The following is an 18,743-nucleotide window of genomic DNA, read 5'->3' on the forward strand; positions in this document are numbered from 1 at the left end:
AGGTCTTATGGGGTCCCCCTGTGCACTAACCAGCTAAAACAGGTATGCTAGCACATTTCGGCTAGCCAACAATGCTAACGCTAACAGTAAGCTAGCACACAGCCGTTGTGTCACTGGATAAGAGCGACGTTTAGCACGTTCATCAGGAGCGCCATGTCAAAAATAGTCACAGAAACACTTTATTTTTTACTTAACCAACTTCCTCCTGACAATGCGCTCAACTCCAGCCTCTCAGCAGCAGGTTCAGCAAGGACAACAGGTAAACCATGAAGCCTGTGCAGTAGTCTTTGACATATTCAGCCATCTCAGTACTGTGTTTACACCATAAGTGACACACGTGGCTTACATAGACCTCCACCTGACCTGCGTTTGATTGAATAACTTCCTTACCATGTTTGGGCAGAACTAGTTTTTCTGATGTGACCCCAGCACTGTTACCATACAGCACATCATTGGTGTGAAAACACAATAGATCATTTGTAATATTGCTGAACAGTGACAAACACACCAATTTTCACTACTTATTTTAGTATTCAAATGTGAGAGTAATTTAAACCCCTTTATGTCTTCCATACACTAGGCGACTTTGAAAAGACTAAAGTCTGTCACAGAGTTTTTAGCCACAGACAGATTCTGTATAGACTGGGGATCTTGCACGGTCACTACTTACAAGGCTACAACTAGATTCCTTTTGTGATTTCTCATTATTTCCCAGGTTTTTCACATCTCCTGTTTAAACAGTGAGATCCCATCAAACCTTTGTGAGAGAACATGATTTCTCTATTATCACAGGAGCCTTACTACTAGCTTAAACATGACAAAAGCTCTCCTTGAAAATAAAGCACTCTATTCAATGAAATGGAAATATAAATTGTGTTTAACTTTTACATAAACTGTCCGGATCATGTTCTCAATTGAGCTGAAGGCTACCTGGTTCACTGATGATTCAGCTGGTGATGGAGATCTCTGGTTGCCATGACGATGCCGGCTGATGTGGTGTCTTCAGCTCCTCGATTGACAGACGCACACACCTGTCCAGCAAGAGCCTCCTCCTCTGATGGGTGAGTAGGGGGTGTCGGGGAGTCCAAGGATCACCTGAACTGCACCAGGTCACTCAAATGATCTGTGAAACACGGCGGATTGGGTGCTACTTTTTAGACAAAGACATGGTAATATTACAGCATAGGTACAACGACTGTAGCTCAGAGTAGTCCTGATTTGTCAGGCTACAAAGCTGCACTACTGATGTGAGGCTAAAGACCCAGCAGTGGAGAGAGAAGCGCTGCAGCCAGATTTATATCGATCAAGCTAGAAATCTTCAGCTGAAACATACAGATAGTTCGTAGGCTAATAGCCAAAAGAAACTAATGTTAGTTTGCAAGTAACATCCTGCTACAGTGCATTCCTATGGCCAGTGATTAGCTAGCTCGCTCTAAAGCTTAACATTATAGCACACTCACTGGGGATTTCGAGGGCTGCAGCAATTCCTGTCTACTGTTTTTCCATTGTAGTACAAATAGGAGGACACGTCTCAGAGAGGCACTATTTCTATGAGTTTTATGACCACCTTACACTTAACGATCGAGACGATGGGAGCGTGCCCCAACTCTGACATATTATTCTGACATTGGACTTTTCTGTGACAGTGAAATAGCTTGAAAAGTCGTTCGGTGTACGGCCAACATAAGTCTCGGATTCAGAAGTTGTGGTGCTGACCTCTGCTGACCGATTTGAATGAACAGCTTGCATTCGATGCGACGTAATTGAGAGCTTCGTAAAAGAGGCCTTCCTTTGCTGCTCTGTTTCGAATGCGCTAATGCTTTAAAGGTCACATTCCTGGAGAAAGATTAAACACATCCTTCAATTAAACAGAATTATGCGAGGAGGCTGCACTAAGCCGCGCATTTCCAGGAGCTGCTCTTAGAGACTCTGCAGCACCCACACAGGTGTTTCCACTTATTCTCCTTAGTTAGACCTCTGCTCAGGCTGGAAGAGCTATAATGGGAATAGGCCTTTCTCACAGACATTTTTACATGTCACTGTAGGAGAAGCGTGAATAATAAAATGAGTGATGGCTGAATCCTGTGTAGCTGCCTCATACTACAGGTAGTTCACATAGAATGTTTAAAAATATATGGATTTTCTGGTCTACGGTATGAATATTATTTAATTCTTTGTGTACCATGAAGCCACAAAACTTTTGGGTTGTTTCACGTGTTGAACTTCTTTAGTTTGAGAGGGAGTTCAGTTTATATTCAGTGGTAAACTGATATGATTGCTTGTCTTACAAGAGAATTCTACCGCATCTTGATTTAAATGTAAAATAACTGCTGCCCTAAATGCTGTCATGTCGACCACCTATATGCAGGTTAACCCGTCATTCAAAAGAACGTAATTAAAACACTGATCATTGGAGACAGAGTCGACTGGTCTGATAATATGTAAATAAAACGGGATCAGATCCAACAGGATGTGAGCATTTCAGCGGCTTCCTGTCGAGGCTGTAAAGGCATTGGGAACTTTCATCTTAAACAAGCTGACTCTCACGGCTTACTGGGACACTTGAATAGAGCGTGTTCATTGTTAATGTTATTAATAACGCCCCACTTTTCCTACTGTGATTAGCATTTCCCAAGTTTTGACTGTAGTAGAAAAAATGTGAAAGTGTGTAGTGTGGAATTGTCATGCCTGGAGAAGCACAGATAAAAGTAAGATTGATGGCTTTGTTCTGGTAAGGTGTCTCATTTTGACAGCATTCACAGGAGCAGGGCCCTGAAACTGATCCATGGAGTGAAAGACGACGTTATTGTACTTATAGCTGTGTGTGACAAGTTAAAATGGCTCCAGTGATGAAGAGAATAAAAAACTTTGTCCAGCATCAGAGCGATGGACATGTGTGTGGTCAGTACATGTCCACACAGCTCTGAGAAGAGCTCTAACCAGGCACAATAAGTGAAAACACCTGTACATGCCCTTAAATCTGCTGACGTCTAACTTGCAAAGGTAGAGCTGTGGCTAACATGAAGGCCTTTGACAAGGCAAGGAAAATGGAGGACATTGAAAAGTTGGAAAAAGACCCTCGCCAAGACAGTTGCCAGTTGTTCTTACTCTGTCATTTATTTGAGGGCACTATATGAACAGTGTGTGAGAATGCTTTGTAGGCTCAGCCTGTAGTCTGCCTCATCGGACTGGACCACTTAGGCTGGTTTTCCTGGCAGAAAGGTTTCTTTCCTCTGTGAACCCCGAAGAGCTGAGTGTTAAATAATTACTGATTCTCAGAAGAATTAATTTGTGTAATATTAGCATCAGGGCTGCCACTCAGTATGGACAAATTGGACTTGATTTTCACTTGACAGTCACTTCTATTCTAGATTAGTATGGAAAAAGTATAATAGTATGATATTTATTCAATATGTCAAGGGAGAATAAAACGACTATAGGTAGGCACCTGTTTGGAACGTCGTCCAACTTTCTGCGTAGGAGTTTGGATCAAATACCGGTTCATACAAGTTTTTTTCTTTTTCCCAAAAAATGGAGTAAAGTCACTGGACTTGAATTGATTTGTATGAGCTGCAGTTATGTATCTCACTAAAGCTGCTGTCCTTGTGGCTGAGTTTGCACAGACTCACGAGTGTTTGTTCGCCTCCCGTGCCTCTGCAATTACCAGGACTTTCTGAGAACATAAAACCAAGGTCACCTGAAGTTTTCCAGCAGAAAATCGTGTTTTTATTGTCACGAACCTGTCACCTCATTATGGTCTGCCCCGTGTTAAAGCAAAAAAGAACTGTCAAAGAGTGAAAGCCCCTCTGCTGTAGGAGTAATTCAGAGTGAGTCAGTTGCTAGACAGCATGAATTTTTGACAGATTAGTTAGCAAAGCCAGAGACTGATGTCTTTAAGCCCTTCATTTCGCAGGATTTTTTTTTCTCTGACTGGCAGTGAGGTGGACTGGGTTCCAATTACTATTTTGAGAGATACAGGGGTGAGGCATTCTCTGGCTAGATGTGGTGTTGTGGTACCGTGGTCCTGTGGATCTGACCTGTTGGTGTGGAGACTTAAACTGAGTACTTTACGTGTTACAGTTCACACAGTTGCTCTCTCCTCCTCTTCCTCGGTGTCTGGTTTGTGTGAGTCCGTGTCCACATTAGATGACAGTGAGCCTCTGTGTGTGGGGGGGGGGGTTCCCTGCTACAAATTGTTAGACAGCGTCTCATGTGTTGCCAGCTCAGACAGGTTGTAGCCTAAGTGTAGTGCTGAGATGTGCCCAGCCTCTGACTTGTGTGTGTGTTCTGCAGCAGGCAGCGGTTTAATGATTTTTCTTCCTTTTAGAAGAATCAGAAGACCTGAGCTGTGAGGTATTTCATGTGTTTATTGTGTTTGGACCTATATGCAGCTTGTTGTATTTTCATCGCTTTCGTCGTTTTGTTTGTCTGAAGGATTTGGTGCTGTAATCCCTCTGATGTGTTGTTTTCCTGTGCAGGGTTTTATCAAACATTTCCTGGGGAGAAGAAATGTTTGATCTTGGTTGGGGGGTATTATGACCGTGGGTCATAATCTGTCTTTGATTGCAACTGTTATCTCCCTGCCTGAGGGTGGTGCTGTTCACTCTGCTCTGTGCATCTCAGTGCGTGGAGTAGCAGGTGGTGGCTGCTGATTGGACTGGAGAGTGATGGCACCTATTTTAAAATGGCACCTGCACAGGGCCGTTTCACTCCTTCTCTTTCTCGGCTCCAACCAGGCCATGCTGTGCTTACTTTATGATCAGGGACCTAGTGCTCAACCGATCTTTGTTGGGAATGTCGTGAATACAGACTAGTGGGCAGCCCAGGTGGATGGAGGGCCTGTCTCTCTGGCCCTTTTTTCTCCTGTTCATCTTCAAGAGACAGGTAAGGTCTCTTCTGCTTTGTTTTGTCACAGTGTATAAGTTAGGTAATATTGTCGGCTGTTGCGTGCCCACTCTGACGCCTGCTCCATCCTGATTGATGAATAGTTCTGTTTGGACTGCTGTGGTATTGATCATCTTTGGGCTGGGGAAAGAGGGCAGTTGTTTTGATGCTGTGCTCAGGTTTCCCCTCGGCCAGCCGTAACATGAGCTACAATCTCCTGGCAATTATTTGGCAACAAAACGGTAACCATAGTCACAATGTAACACACGTTAATAGTTTGATTTCAAAACCATTTATTTCCCATAACCATTAAAAAACACCCAGCTATGTGTACTCAGATGTCAGATATGGTATTTTGAGATGATAAATGTGTGGGAACTCTGCAGCATATTGTTTAACTTTTTTACAAATGTATGTTGTCCAAATTAAGGCGTTCATGCAAATTGTAATCAAAATCTACCTAGATTTATTTATAGGAGTTATTGGTATAATAACGTGCTTGGGGGTGTAAACACGTGAAACGCATAGCTCACGTCATTCCACAAATTGGACTTTAATCATGTTAATTAACAAATCCTGATGTGTGTCTTGCGCTTTGCAATACACACATTCCTATTCTCTCTACTTCACCAGTGGGGGAATGAAGACAAGTTTCAGGAGCCGAAGTGACATTCACACTCTGCTACAGTGCATTGTGCTAATGGCTGCCATGAACACATGCAGAGTCCCTCACACTGTCGACCGTTCTGTTTCTATAACTCTGAAAAGATGTACATGCATACACAAAGTGCTGCAACACAGCCGCTCTTTGCACGGCTTTGTATGGCATCCAAGCTTTGGCCTGCACAGGGAAGCACGAGGTGTTTTTCACCGAAGATGTTTTGACATGTCACAATAGCAAAAGTTCAGGTGTAAATAATAACATGAATCTTGACTAAATTCAATTTAGCTGCTTCAGTTTCTCTTGTGCATACTGGTTCACTCATCACATGACTTCATGGTTTACTGGCATATTGAATGGAGTAGAGCCGTTGTTAAAGTTTTTAGTATCACCTGTGCTTTTCTAACTTAGAACAAGTGAAAATGTGTGTTGTGAAAAAGGCAATAAGAAAAGTTCATCAGGTTCAGATATTATTCTCCAATCAAAAGGCTGATCTAGTGTAAGAGAGATATTAGAACCAGACTGAGAATAAGCCCAGTATACATGTAGCTAAGCCTGTGACTCTATACACCAGGCACACAACTGTTTAAACATTAATAATGGGTCCAAGTTCCACATTTGAATCATAATCAGAATAACTATTGAATCCACATTAGCTTCATCACATTTTACAGCATTACCAGGTATTGTATGCACATTAAAGAAATGATCTAAATACCAGTTGTAGTTGCAAGGTTTTAGAGAAATTGTAAATTGAATATTGTTGTAAAATCTCAATTTCCTTTTTAATTATCTAGCTGCTAATAATTTTTATGAGAAATAATTTTGCAAATATTCCCTTTTTCGATTACATCCAAACACAAATATTCTCTTTATACAGTGCTCCTTCATCAACAGAGAGGTTGTGTTGTAGCCACTGGTAGAGAAAAGGAGCTGCTTTCCACTCTGATCTTTTTTTTCACAGCACACATTTTGACTTGTCTGAATACATGGGTGTAATTAATAACATGAATGATGGCTCCACTCTATAGAAGGGCCCCAGTAGTGGGCCAGCATGCCCAGTAATGGGGGGCCTGGAACTGACTCACCTGAATGGAATGCAGCCCTCATTAAAGTAATTAATTACACCTGTGATTTTGCTGCCATGACTGGTCACGTTTTCTACTTGAAAAAAGATCTGTTCATGTGTGTGACATTTGAAAATTGTCCCCAGATCCGCTCTGCACTGTGAACAATGAGTTTTTTACGCTTTACACCACTTGATGGAGACAAAGTACATCAGACTGTAACCAAAATTTACAACGTGCATGTACTGTCATATTTGTATTCCCGTTTTACAACAGTAATGCAAAAGCAAAACAAAAGCCACTTCATTTTGTGTTTAATGTTTAGTTATTTGAATATTTTAGCATTTTTTACTGGCAGCTGCCTCAGTAGGGTGCAAATATGGAGGCATCAGGCACCAAAAACATCCCCCACCACAGAAAATATGAAAAGTTTGAAATGATGCAAAAATCCCATTGAGATTTCATCACTCGTTTGTTCATAAATCCTTATGTGAGCTGCGTCTTAAAAGGTGCAGCTGAACCTAAACTACTCTATTTGGGTTTTGACTGTATGTGTGAGTGAATGTTGTCATGGTTCAAACCAGGTATCTGTCGGGGGTTCAGTGGTAACAAGATGTTGGAAAATCTGTGTAACATTATCAGAACATTTGCCATTTAATGGGCTAGCCCTGCTCCTTATGAATAAATTGAATACTTTTAGGGCCCACCATACACCTTTAGCCCATATCCAAACCACAAGCATATAGTGCATCATAGCAAAAGGCTGGTTAGCATGTCATGGTGCTATTTCAAATGTTTTGTAATTTCAAAAGAATCAAATACTGCGTATTAATTTATAGTTTATAGTTAATGATGCATGAAGTGCATTTTAAGTTTCAACCACAATACAAATTCCATAGCAGCAAAGTCTCCAAATGATCCAAACAGTCTTCTCACATTGTTCAGAAATGGTGAAAACACTCAAAATATTATGAACATGACTCGTACCGCCAGTTACAAATATTAGAACAAGGCTACCAGTTTAATATTGCAAGTCACTGAACTGAAATCACGAAAACCACTTCAACAAGATATGAGATGTAGCCTCATAATTTCTAAATTTCTAAAGTCTAAAGTTCCACAGACCAAGGAGTCAAATTAGTAGACAAGCCTGCTGTTGGCATTCTATAATCATGAGGCTGTGGACACAATGCAGGTAAAGAGGAAGGACACAATAACTATGTAAAGAAAATGGATCTTTTGTTCAAGCAGACAGGTGATTTCTTTTCTTCTGTGGTAATGCATAAGCCTGCATAAACCTGGCTTCCTGTTCCCATGACATCATGAGCATACATAAATTCAGAGGTTCACATGGTCATGGTGTGTAGATGTTAATGTAGGGGGGGGGGTGATGCCCCTCCTCACCTTTCCCCTGTTTTTCTCACAGAACAGAGCACCCTCATTCCCACCAACATCATAATTTCATGCCAAGTAGCTTGGAACGATAACTATTAACTCTGAGGCTGCGATTAAAAGAATTTCATCAGATAATGCTGCCTTCACCAGGTAAAGTGCAGGCATATCACTTGTGACTATAACAGCTGGAAATAGCTTTAAGGTGAGCATTTATTGGGCCAGATTTGCAGAGCACACAAAGGCATGCTTGAGGCTTAGAATGCCACCATTTGTCCTTGTACCTTCATGCTACATGGACCCTCTTGGGTTCTGAATATGACAGGAAGTATCTGTCAAATGTTCAGAGGAAAGAAGCCTCATTACAGACAGACCTACAGCTAACATTTCAAACTCATTTGTAAAAGTCGCGTCCTGATCACCCACACACAACGCTTTTCAGCCTGTATTTTCCTCATGCACAGTTCTGATGATATGATGAATGTGGAGGTGCCTCTGAACAACGTGTAGTGAGACGTACTCTGCGTATGTTTCATTTTATAACACCCCTTTTACTGCCTCAGTCACACAGAGCCTAGTTGGTTTTTTGCATTTACTGATTTTACCTTGGCTCGCTCAACTGTTATACAGTAGCATTAACTCACACACTGTGTGCCATGTTGAGTGAAATTTTCATGTGTAGGAATATCCAGCACCATAAATGTATAATGCTACATAGTTGTAATGTAGTGTGAAAACCGGTGCTGGGAACACAACAACTGCAGTTAAAAATCTGAAGAGGATTATTGTGTTGGCTGCTGTTATCAGACATACGTAGTGTGCAGTTACCAGATCCCTGTGGATTAGATGTCTGTCGGCATAATACCATCATAATTTATGTTAATTATAATTATTGTGCCAATAATCTAATGTCACGATCCTGTTATGAAGGAGGATTTAGGTTATTGTTGCCCTCAAAATGAGAACAGATGTTTGTTATTTCATGTGACCTCTAGGTGGCCATGTTGATCATGTTGTGTAGTAGAACATAGCTGACTGGAGGCCATCTTCCTGCTCTTTAGCCGAACTTTGCCAAACTGCTCAAAGTGTCTGATGTAGCCGAAGATGGTCTTCTTTTTTTTTTTTAATCATTATTTGTTAAATAATTCACTCCCGTGGAGGCTTGCTGTGCTCATATTGTGTTCAAGCGCCTGGTCAAGAGGCTTTAAAATATCGATTTGAGGGAAGGATTGATTTAGGTTGAAATATGAAATACTAATACAGCCATTTAGTGTTACATTTCCATAAAATTCATTCATAAGAGACAGGTTTAAAAAACGGTTATAACTGAGATATCCTGACTTTTAGCCTGTAGTGTATGTCAAGCTCTGAAAATGCTGGATCCTACATATCCCATAATGCAATATAATAGCATTTTTCATTTTATCCTGCATGCCTCCTAATTCCCCACCTCTTTCAAAGCTCCACAACTCCAGTTTGTGATGTAGGCCTTTTGTTAAAAATGTTAAGTGTCAAGCACTCAAGTAGACTAATCTTTATGTGTAAAACTGGTGGTATGCCCCTTTAATAATATCTGCTGTAGCGGACAAGTAGTTTTCCTGGTCCCGGAAACAAAAACTATTATTTTGAGCAGCATGTAAAAACAATTTTTTGGCATTAAAACCACATCACAGTAGAATGTAATTTACAATAGAAAGTAAAAATGGCTCAAGGGCTCACAGATGGATGAAAATAAAGAAGCTATCATCATAAAAACATTTATATTAGACTAATTCTGCAGCATTTCACAGCATATGTTATGCATCTATTGTGAACGGGACATAAATATCTGTGAGAATTTAAAGGGTGTACCACTGCACCCCCAAATGATGTCCGCTCTCACACAGGCCATATGGCAGTGTGTGCCCAGCTCATATTGCCAGCCCCTGCTCTGTGCACGCGGGCTAACAGCTTGGTGGACACATAATTAATTTGCTTAGGCGTCTGCCATTTATTTTCCAACCTACATTTTGTTAATTGGACAGAGGAGGTTAAAATCAAATGAGTGTCTCAGGGTAGGTTAAGGCTACTAATTGCGTGGAATTTACAAGATAGTGGTTGTTTGTCAGCAGAGAGTCAGGGGCGATATTGTGAAGGATTGTAGTGAAAGCATTGTGTTTGTACTGATGTTCTCAGTAGGGCCTGTGCTAGAATCTGCTGAGGACAGAGACACAATCACTGGAGAGCATAGAGGATGATGTAAATTGTAATGTCAAACACAAACGACAGACTTCCTGCACAAGAGGGAAGACCTCTTGCTTTAGACAGACATGCTTTACATGGCTTGTATCGCTTGTAACATGTAATATCTGTTGCCCTGTGTTGTTTACAGCATAATGGAACTCGACACAGCCCCCCCCCCCCCTTCTCTGGTCACTGTTACGTCATTTTGCCTGTGCTGCTATTTAATTCATCAAGCAATAACTGTCTGTGGCACCCAAAGTTGAATCAGACTTGGAATAGAATTTAATCAAGTTAATTGACTAATAAATGCAAATGTTATTAGGAGCCAAATATGCAGCATAAATCTAGATGATGCCTGTTTTTTGTATTTTGTAAACATCAAAAGATGATGATGAAAGTTGTTATCTAAATGATCAGAGAGATAGAAAATGTGTATAAAGAGAAACTGTTAATTAGAAATCCTGAATATAAAATAGGTCTCATTGTATTATGTTTTCATTTAATACTGTTCCTTCATACTGAATAATTAAAATGGCAGTGTACTCAGATAGCAAATAATTAGCCAAGAAAGATTAGAAACATTTAGGAATGCTACATAAAATTATATCATACCCAACAAATCAGCTGCTTTTTCATGTCATGGAATTTTTATTTTTTTTAAGTCTGTATCGACATCTCCTTCTGTCTGAGCCGTTTTTTGGGGCTGTTGAGTGAAATTATGGTTTTATAAGTGCTGAGGCATGGAGGCAGTGCACCAGGGGTTAATGACAATACAAATGATTGCACTCATTCAGGCTTTCAGGGGATGATCCAGCTAGCCAGTGCCTGCAGCAGCTGTGTAAAAGGGTTCGTATGGTGCCCCTCGAGCAGAGCAAAACAGGGCACGTTGTCCACGGCGGCATTCCCTGCTGTTGTTAATCACCTGCCTTCCCCACCCCCCAATGTCACCCCCCCCTTTTTTTTTCTGGTTCTTTCTCCCTCTCTTTCCCATGCACTGATTTGCAAGCGCAGATTAATCAGAGCATGGGGGCCTTGATGAAATTTTGCTGTTATTGTTCCCAATTTTAGCAACATCTTTTATTGTCTTCATCATTCATTTACAGGAGGGAGACGGGGGGGGGGGACTGTGTCAATTATGCAAATGAAGTTGCACACTTTTGCAGATTACTTCATTCGGTTGCCATTGTTTGCGAGAATTTAATTATTAAATATTATTATGCTCATGTTTCCTTCAATTTTCCGAAGCTTTGTTTCAATTTGATCTCTCCTCCAGCTGCTCATCCCTCTGCTCTGAGGCAGAATCAAAGCAGTCTGGCACACCAAGGCCAAACAAACTCCCCTCAATTTAATGATTTTGAAGTTTGTACCTCGCTCTCATCTGTGGGCTCAAAACTATGATTGGAAAAAGGCAGACCACATTCAGTTTAATGACCAGGAATTGAATTCAGGTTTATTCAAAATTGACATTCAATTATGTAGCACCTAATGATATTTTAATCTCTTTTCTTTAATTCCCAGGAATTGGCTTTTCAAAGGCTTTGTCTGGCAGCAACACAGACGGCCCGAATAAAGAATACAGATTGGTATTAGATCCTAGTGGTGATAGGGAAATTAAAGCTTTTATAGTTCACACGTTCAGAGGAAAGGCAGTGTTCCCTTATTAGACATTTCAATCCCTGTTTCTTGAAGCCATCAGTGCCATCTCTCCTCTGACATGATAAGTTGGAAATTCTAATATTGCAATACATTTTCGAAAGCATTAATCAATTTCTGCAAACTTGTATTTGATAAATCTTTAATATTGCAGGTTGTGGGAAAGCTGTCATGTGTAGGCTGATTGTGACTGCTGATTGATCCCATAAGTTTTTTGATTTGCCATATTAAAGCTGTTGTAAACTATCTGCGTATGTGGCACAGTAGAATATGGAAAATAAAGATTCTTCCAAACTGGGATGGGGAAACGGGACTAGAAATGAGAACCCTCGGCGTGTGGCTGCTCCTTGCATGCTGCGTGGCCAAAGTTGCTTGAGCTAATCAGCTGTAGACCAACACTGCCAACAGATTACACAAGTTTCAGAAAATGAATCGGCAGCTATTTTGATAATTGTCTAATCGTGTAACACTATCCCATAAGTGTTTATGGAATTGTAAATTAAATATCTTTTGGTCTTGGAATGTTGGTCAGACAAAAGCAACTCATTTAAAGATGTCATGATGACCATAAGGAGACTGTTTATTTTTGATAATATTTTGAAATGTCATAGATCAAGTGATTATCTGATTAAACAAATATTAAATTAATTTGTAACATTTCTACATTAATGTCTTAAAATGATTAGTCTTATGCTACAGCCTATATTTTGTTGAGTTGTGTACTGACATTAACCTAAATGTTTCCAAAGATGTTCAAATTCTGAGAAATCCGTAATTTTATTCAAGTCGGTGAACTAGCCAGCTAGCCGCTCTAGCTCTGTCGTTTTGTATTGCTCACTCGTGATGGATCATGATTATTCATTCCTGTTTGTCACGTGTTCTGTAGCCAAAGCTGTCCCAGTAAAGCGCACTTGTACGCGTGAACCAAGAGAGTGAACTGACGTAATGAATAAATGAGCCTAAATGTAACCTATAGAAGTTGAATACATTACCTCGTCTGTGAAGATGATTTTATATCTGTGAGTGAGATAGATTTTCACCAGGGTCCCATGGTCCCACGTTACTTCTTCACTTCATCAAACTATATCTCTTTGTTTTTTTGATTGAGAGACCTCTAGTGGTAGAGATTATGTATTGTGTGTTTAATCGAGGAAACACTTGGCAGATTACTGCGAGTAACCAGTTGTTGTGGCTCTAATGTGCACCCACGAGTGGAGGTAAAGGACGGTGTTCGTCCAACTTCTAGAGTTATTTGCTGAGTGTAAAGAACGAGGAATATTTTCTCAACGACTGACTTATGCTTACAGTGAAGTGCAAGAATACGAAGCTCAAGTGATCACGTAGATAATTACATGAGCAAGAATCAAGTGGCTGAAATGGAATTAAAATGAAACCAAAGTACCACTTTGACAGATAATAAAGATGAATGTATGGCAGACAAAATCTCTAGGAGGATTCCTGTGACACTGTTTTATCTCATGCACATGGCTTTCCTCACCACAGGTTATTGGTTGCATTGTACACCAACTGCACCTTTGACTGCACCAACTTAAAGCAATGAGATGGCCCCGTGAACAGTCTTGTGAAGGGGAGCGGCTGGTTCATAAGGGGTTGGGGGCTGGGCCTGAAAAACATAACCCGAGGACCACTTTCTCGCTGATTACTCATTGACGTTTTCCTGCCTTGTGGGATACTTCTATTTCTGACAGTTGCTCCCGCAGTGGGTGTGTTCGGCGGCATGTCCGGCGCCACTCGTCATGTTGGCCATGGCTGTGGCTGGGAGGAACAGCTGTCTGTGTTAACGAGGCCATAGCCACACAGACCAGCGAGGCGGCGGTGCTTGAGCAGACCAGAGCACCACTCAGGCTCCATAAGGCCTCGGGACACGTAAACAATGACTTAATGAGAATGCGTGCCATTACTGTAATTAACACAGCTCACGTCAAGCACTGTCAGCTTTCAAGAGTTTCAGGAAGGTCTTGCATTACATTGAAAAGGCTGGCATGCAATGACCAGAGGCCTTCCTGACAACATTCACAGCACACCCTATACAGAGCATAAACGCACTCAATAAAACAGTACATAAAAAGATTACAGTCCACGTTATGTCTGTAATTAAAACACCAAGCATAAATGTCATTATCCACAACATTCAATGTTAACATGTAATGTTTATGTTATGATCTGTGATCACATCTTCATACATGTTTGTTAGTTTTAAGTTGGAAGTCTTTTTTTTTATTTTTGTAGTTTCTCTCTAAAATGAATCTGTTCCAGATACAGTTTGTGTCTAAAGGCCACTCAGCCACTTATTTTGTAGCATCAAATGTATAACATCATGTCAGCTTCATGGGCAGCTTTCCTTTTCGCTACTGCTTTTCTGTTTTTTGTCTTTTATCTGACCGCATAACAAGCAAAACAAAGTGGGGAAAACACCAGCGGTGTCTAATTCTAATGGCCACTACAGTGTGACATTTTGTATTTGAATGTTTAAAGTATAGCAAGTGAAATTCAGTACGTTACAGTTTCCTGCCATAAAATCCTGCTTTAATGGCAAATATATCAAATAACGGAAGCACCATAATCTTAATGTATTGTTCCTTTTGTCCATGTTTTATCCATCCACCATGTTGGACTTGACCCCCTCCTCAGCATATGAGTTGTAGACACTCAAATCCCCAAACTCAGTCCAGATAACCTGACCAAGCTGGATCAAGTCCGACTTTAATTGGATTTTCTGGACTTTCTGGATTTGCAGTGAGAGGCGGCAGGCCGATTATGTTAGCTAGCTATGTTTCAGCAAATCAGAGCTAGAAACAATATCAACTGATGGTATACAAAGAAGTCAATTTTATAAACATCACGATGGCGTGTGAGTGTTTCTAGCCACGCTAGCATTTAGGGATGGTGGTTAGCCAGTCAATCCACTGATCCCTTTGGTCCAGGCTGAAATGTATGAACAACTATTGGTGATCTTTGGAGATCATCCTACTTTTCCTGCTAGTGTAACTTTGAGGTTGACATTAGTTTTTACTGAAATACATCAACTATTGTATGCATTTCTGTGTAGTTGATATCACTGAGTGTAGACAGGAGAGAGCCGAAACTACTAAGCAGTAGTCAAACAACGCTCTGCTGCTCCTCCTGTCCACATGCGCTGCTGCAACAGGACACTGAACCCCTGGTTGCTCCCGGTGGGCTGGCCAATTGCCTGGAAACTCTGTCGCAATCTGAGTGAGTGAGTGAGTGAATGAATGAATGAATGAATGGGAGGCAAATTGTAAGAACTTTGTATGTTATGGTAGAAAAAGGTAGAAAAGTGCTACAAGTGCAGTTAATTTACCATTATAGAGATCTCCGCTCTCCAGATGTGAAATGTGGATTCACTATTCTACACTATTATTCTAAACATAATGGGGTTAAAACAAACAAGATGCTGCATCAACATCATCTTCTCATTTTAAATGTAAGAGCCACATCTGTTTGTAGAGCTGTGCAAACATTGACTGAATGTGGTGTTTCTTCCTAACTTAGGGGGCCTCTGAGGTTTGGATGGACGAGGTCTTGTAGTTGTAATACTGTCCATTTGTATTAAATTGTGAGATTGCATAGAATTTCTTTTAATGATTAAACACTGAAAATCTGACCGTTACTTCCATCCTTCACAATGAGCGTTGGCCAGCTGGGGAAACTGTATCTGTCCTTTACATACATGGCATACTTGTTGCATTTTAATCTTTACCACACAAGTGTGAAGCAACAGGAAATATGGCTGACAAGAGAAATGGATGACATGTGGCAAAGGTGCCCCAGCAGATTTAAAACCATGACATCATGACGTGTCACATGTGTACCATAGACTTTCAGACCACCAAGATGTAGTTAAGAATGGCTTAGTTTTGTTCTCACATGGATATCTGTCTGCATGTACTGAATATAATGAGCACGTGGGTCGACTGTGGAGAAATGGGTTGTGCTGTGTATTTGGAGGACTTCCTCTGAATGTTTGCTGCCTTCTTCTAAAAAGGAGCGAGCTCCAAACTTCTCAGAAAAACCGTTGAAGCTTTTGGTGTATGTTCACTGAATGAGTGCAGATGTTGCTTTAAGCTGACTGGAGTGCCTGATGATTACCTCTGTTACACTGGTCTGATTTGATGGCTCTGTTGATCTGGGATGACTTAGCTGGACTCGTAACAAAAGGTATTTTGTAGTGTGGATGTATTCTCTAGGCCTTAGTGGCTGCTTTTGTCATTTGTTCTGTTATTTGGGCCGGCTGTGGATCCAATGTAGTCATTTGGAACTGTTTTTGCAGGGAGGCAACATTATTAACAGTTAATCATGGAGTGAAGTTGTCAGCGGGGGTGGCTGCAGTTTTCATAATGGCCTAATTTCTAGCGATCGCAAACTAATTATCTGCACTTGCAATTGTTGTGAATTCTCTTTGTTACTGTGCGGGAACTTTTTTAATATAGAGTTTATAGTTCAGGGATGAGTTGTTGGGTTATGTGTTTGGAAAACACCACAGGGCATAACTGCACCATAAAGCTGTGACATAAATGCAGCATAATTAAGAAGGTAAATTCTTAATAGAAGCCTGCTTCATGCCAATGCTACAATCAGGCATTGTGTAGTTTTGGATGAGATACAAAAGAACACACAGCAATGTGTATAAAGGAATTCAATACAGTTTGACTAAATATTAACAAGATATAAAAAGAAGAGATGAAAAATAGACAGTGGAAGAGAATGAATTTGGTGTGTTTAAAAAAAACACTATGCTTATTATTTTTGAAATCTTTTCTACATTATTGAAATTTGGGATGTATTATAACACACAAGATGATCTCAAGCTATTATCATGGTAGAGCTGATGGCTGGTTTGCCACTTCTATGACCCAGTTAAGTGCTTTTAACTTGTGTTTAGAGACTAGAAAATGTCCTTAGATTGTCCTTAGATTCATAAGCTATTTATTAAGCACTTACATGCAGTTTATAAATGCTAACGCTGAAGGTCGAAGCAAAGTGTTACTTTTCAGTTGTGGTATTATCAGTCTCCATGAGAAGTGAACAAACTCCATCAGCTGAGGAAGAGCATGTGATGTGGATGGAAGGAGCAGAAATGATAGCAAGTGGACCTTGACTAAAACTGTATTACTTTATTTTGGTCCTCCTAAATATTAGTTTTATTCCCCTGACCTGAAGTATCAGCACTCTATTCCAAACCTCAACATTTGACTTAATCTAATCCTAAATCCCAATGAAGTCCTAACAGCAATCCAAGAACAGTTTCGCAAGCAGCTGAAGACTGACCATGGTGTCATTGCCATCATGGGAAAAGTCATTACTCCAAAGACGCACATCGGCTCTAGTACACGTGATAAACACACCCCATGCAAAGCAATGAATAGAGCGCTGTGTGCAGTGATTGATGACTCAGCACTCAAACTGGTGGTATATCCTTGTGTCTTTTTAATTAGTGTTGAATTATCGAGGTTTACACAGCCAGTGTTTGCTTTAGGTTCAGGGTGTGATTGAGTCGCAGAGGGGGGCGGCCTCAATTTTACTCATTGATCTCCATGTTGCAGGCCCCCGTATGCCCTTTTCTCACTTCACTTTTTCACTTCCCTAGCAACTGCAACATGAGCTTGTGTCGTCTGGTGTTTTTAGCCTTTGGTCGTCAATGCAAAGGTGACGTGCGATTTGTCTGCAATTTTTCATGTTGCTCCTACTGTATTTCGCCAAATATAATTAGCTACAGTGTAAAGACAAGTAAAAGCACTATTCAGCACTTCTGTCACACCTATAACTAATGTTTTCATCACTTTTTTATTGTGTTTGTAACAATGACTTTAATTTTTGAAAGGGTGTAGATCCTGTTTTGTACAATGGGGCTACAGTGGACTCGCCCGTACTCTTCACAGCGCCTTTTCTTCTTTCTCTATCTCTCATTTGCTTTATCTGCCTCTCTCTCTCTCTCTCCCTTTTCCCCCCTCACATTCTTTCCTTCAGAGAAAAGAGGGCTACGCATTAATGAGTCAATGCGGAGCTGTATTATGTTTAATTAGGTAGTTTATATAATGAGGTGTTCATTTCTAATGGAGGGACATGCTGTGAGCAGCACATCTGCAAGAATAACTCAGGCAATCAGCGGCATGAGGACCCATGGAACTGCAAATGAGACTTACTTACTCAGAAATGAATTATGTCTCAGTGCCTTTCCCAAAGCCCATTAATTAAATCCACTGGCATCAAGGTCTTTTTCTTAATTTCATGTACCATTAGCATAATAAACACAATTTGAGTTAGCACAATGTGATCAGTTTAATGGATGCTATTTATTTTACTTTATTATTTAAAGCTCTGGTAATGGGGGGAGAAACATAAATATATCTCTATGGCTCCCACTATGAAAAACTCCCATCAGGCCCTGGCGTCGACACAGATGCTCGTTTCAGTGGCCCCATACATTTGGAGAGCTGCTGCTGCCCTTATGAGTGTGCACAGTGGAAAGGTGGTGCATGGCTATAATTTTAGGGCACTAGACTGCAGTTCATTGTAAACTCGGGCAAGGTTTCACATTCATTAAAAATGGGCCTGCGGTCTTATATGTCACAATCTCCTTACTCATAATGTTTGGTGTTCCGAGGTGTGCTGTATTCCAGCGTATTTTTTCTGTTAAGTGAGAAGAGAATTAGGATTTTGAGGCATTTATACGCACAGGGTGTTTGAGGTGTAAGCGCAATCCGTAGCGGCAGGAATCCATGCACCTTCATTAAAACAATACAAGGACTTAATGTATGGTAGTGAATTTGTTCTGACCTTAAAGCGATACCCTAGAGGTGAGATATGATTAGCGTTATTGT

This window comes from Pempheris klunzingeri, chromosome 6 (assembly GCF_042242105.1).
Source record: "Pempheris klunzingeri isolate RE-2024b chromosome 6, fPemKlu1.hap1, whole genome shotgun sequence".
NCBI classification, from domain to species: Eukaryota; Metazoa; Chordata; class Actinopteri; order Acropomatiformes; family Pempheridae; genus Pempheris; species Pempheris klunzingeri.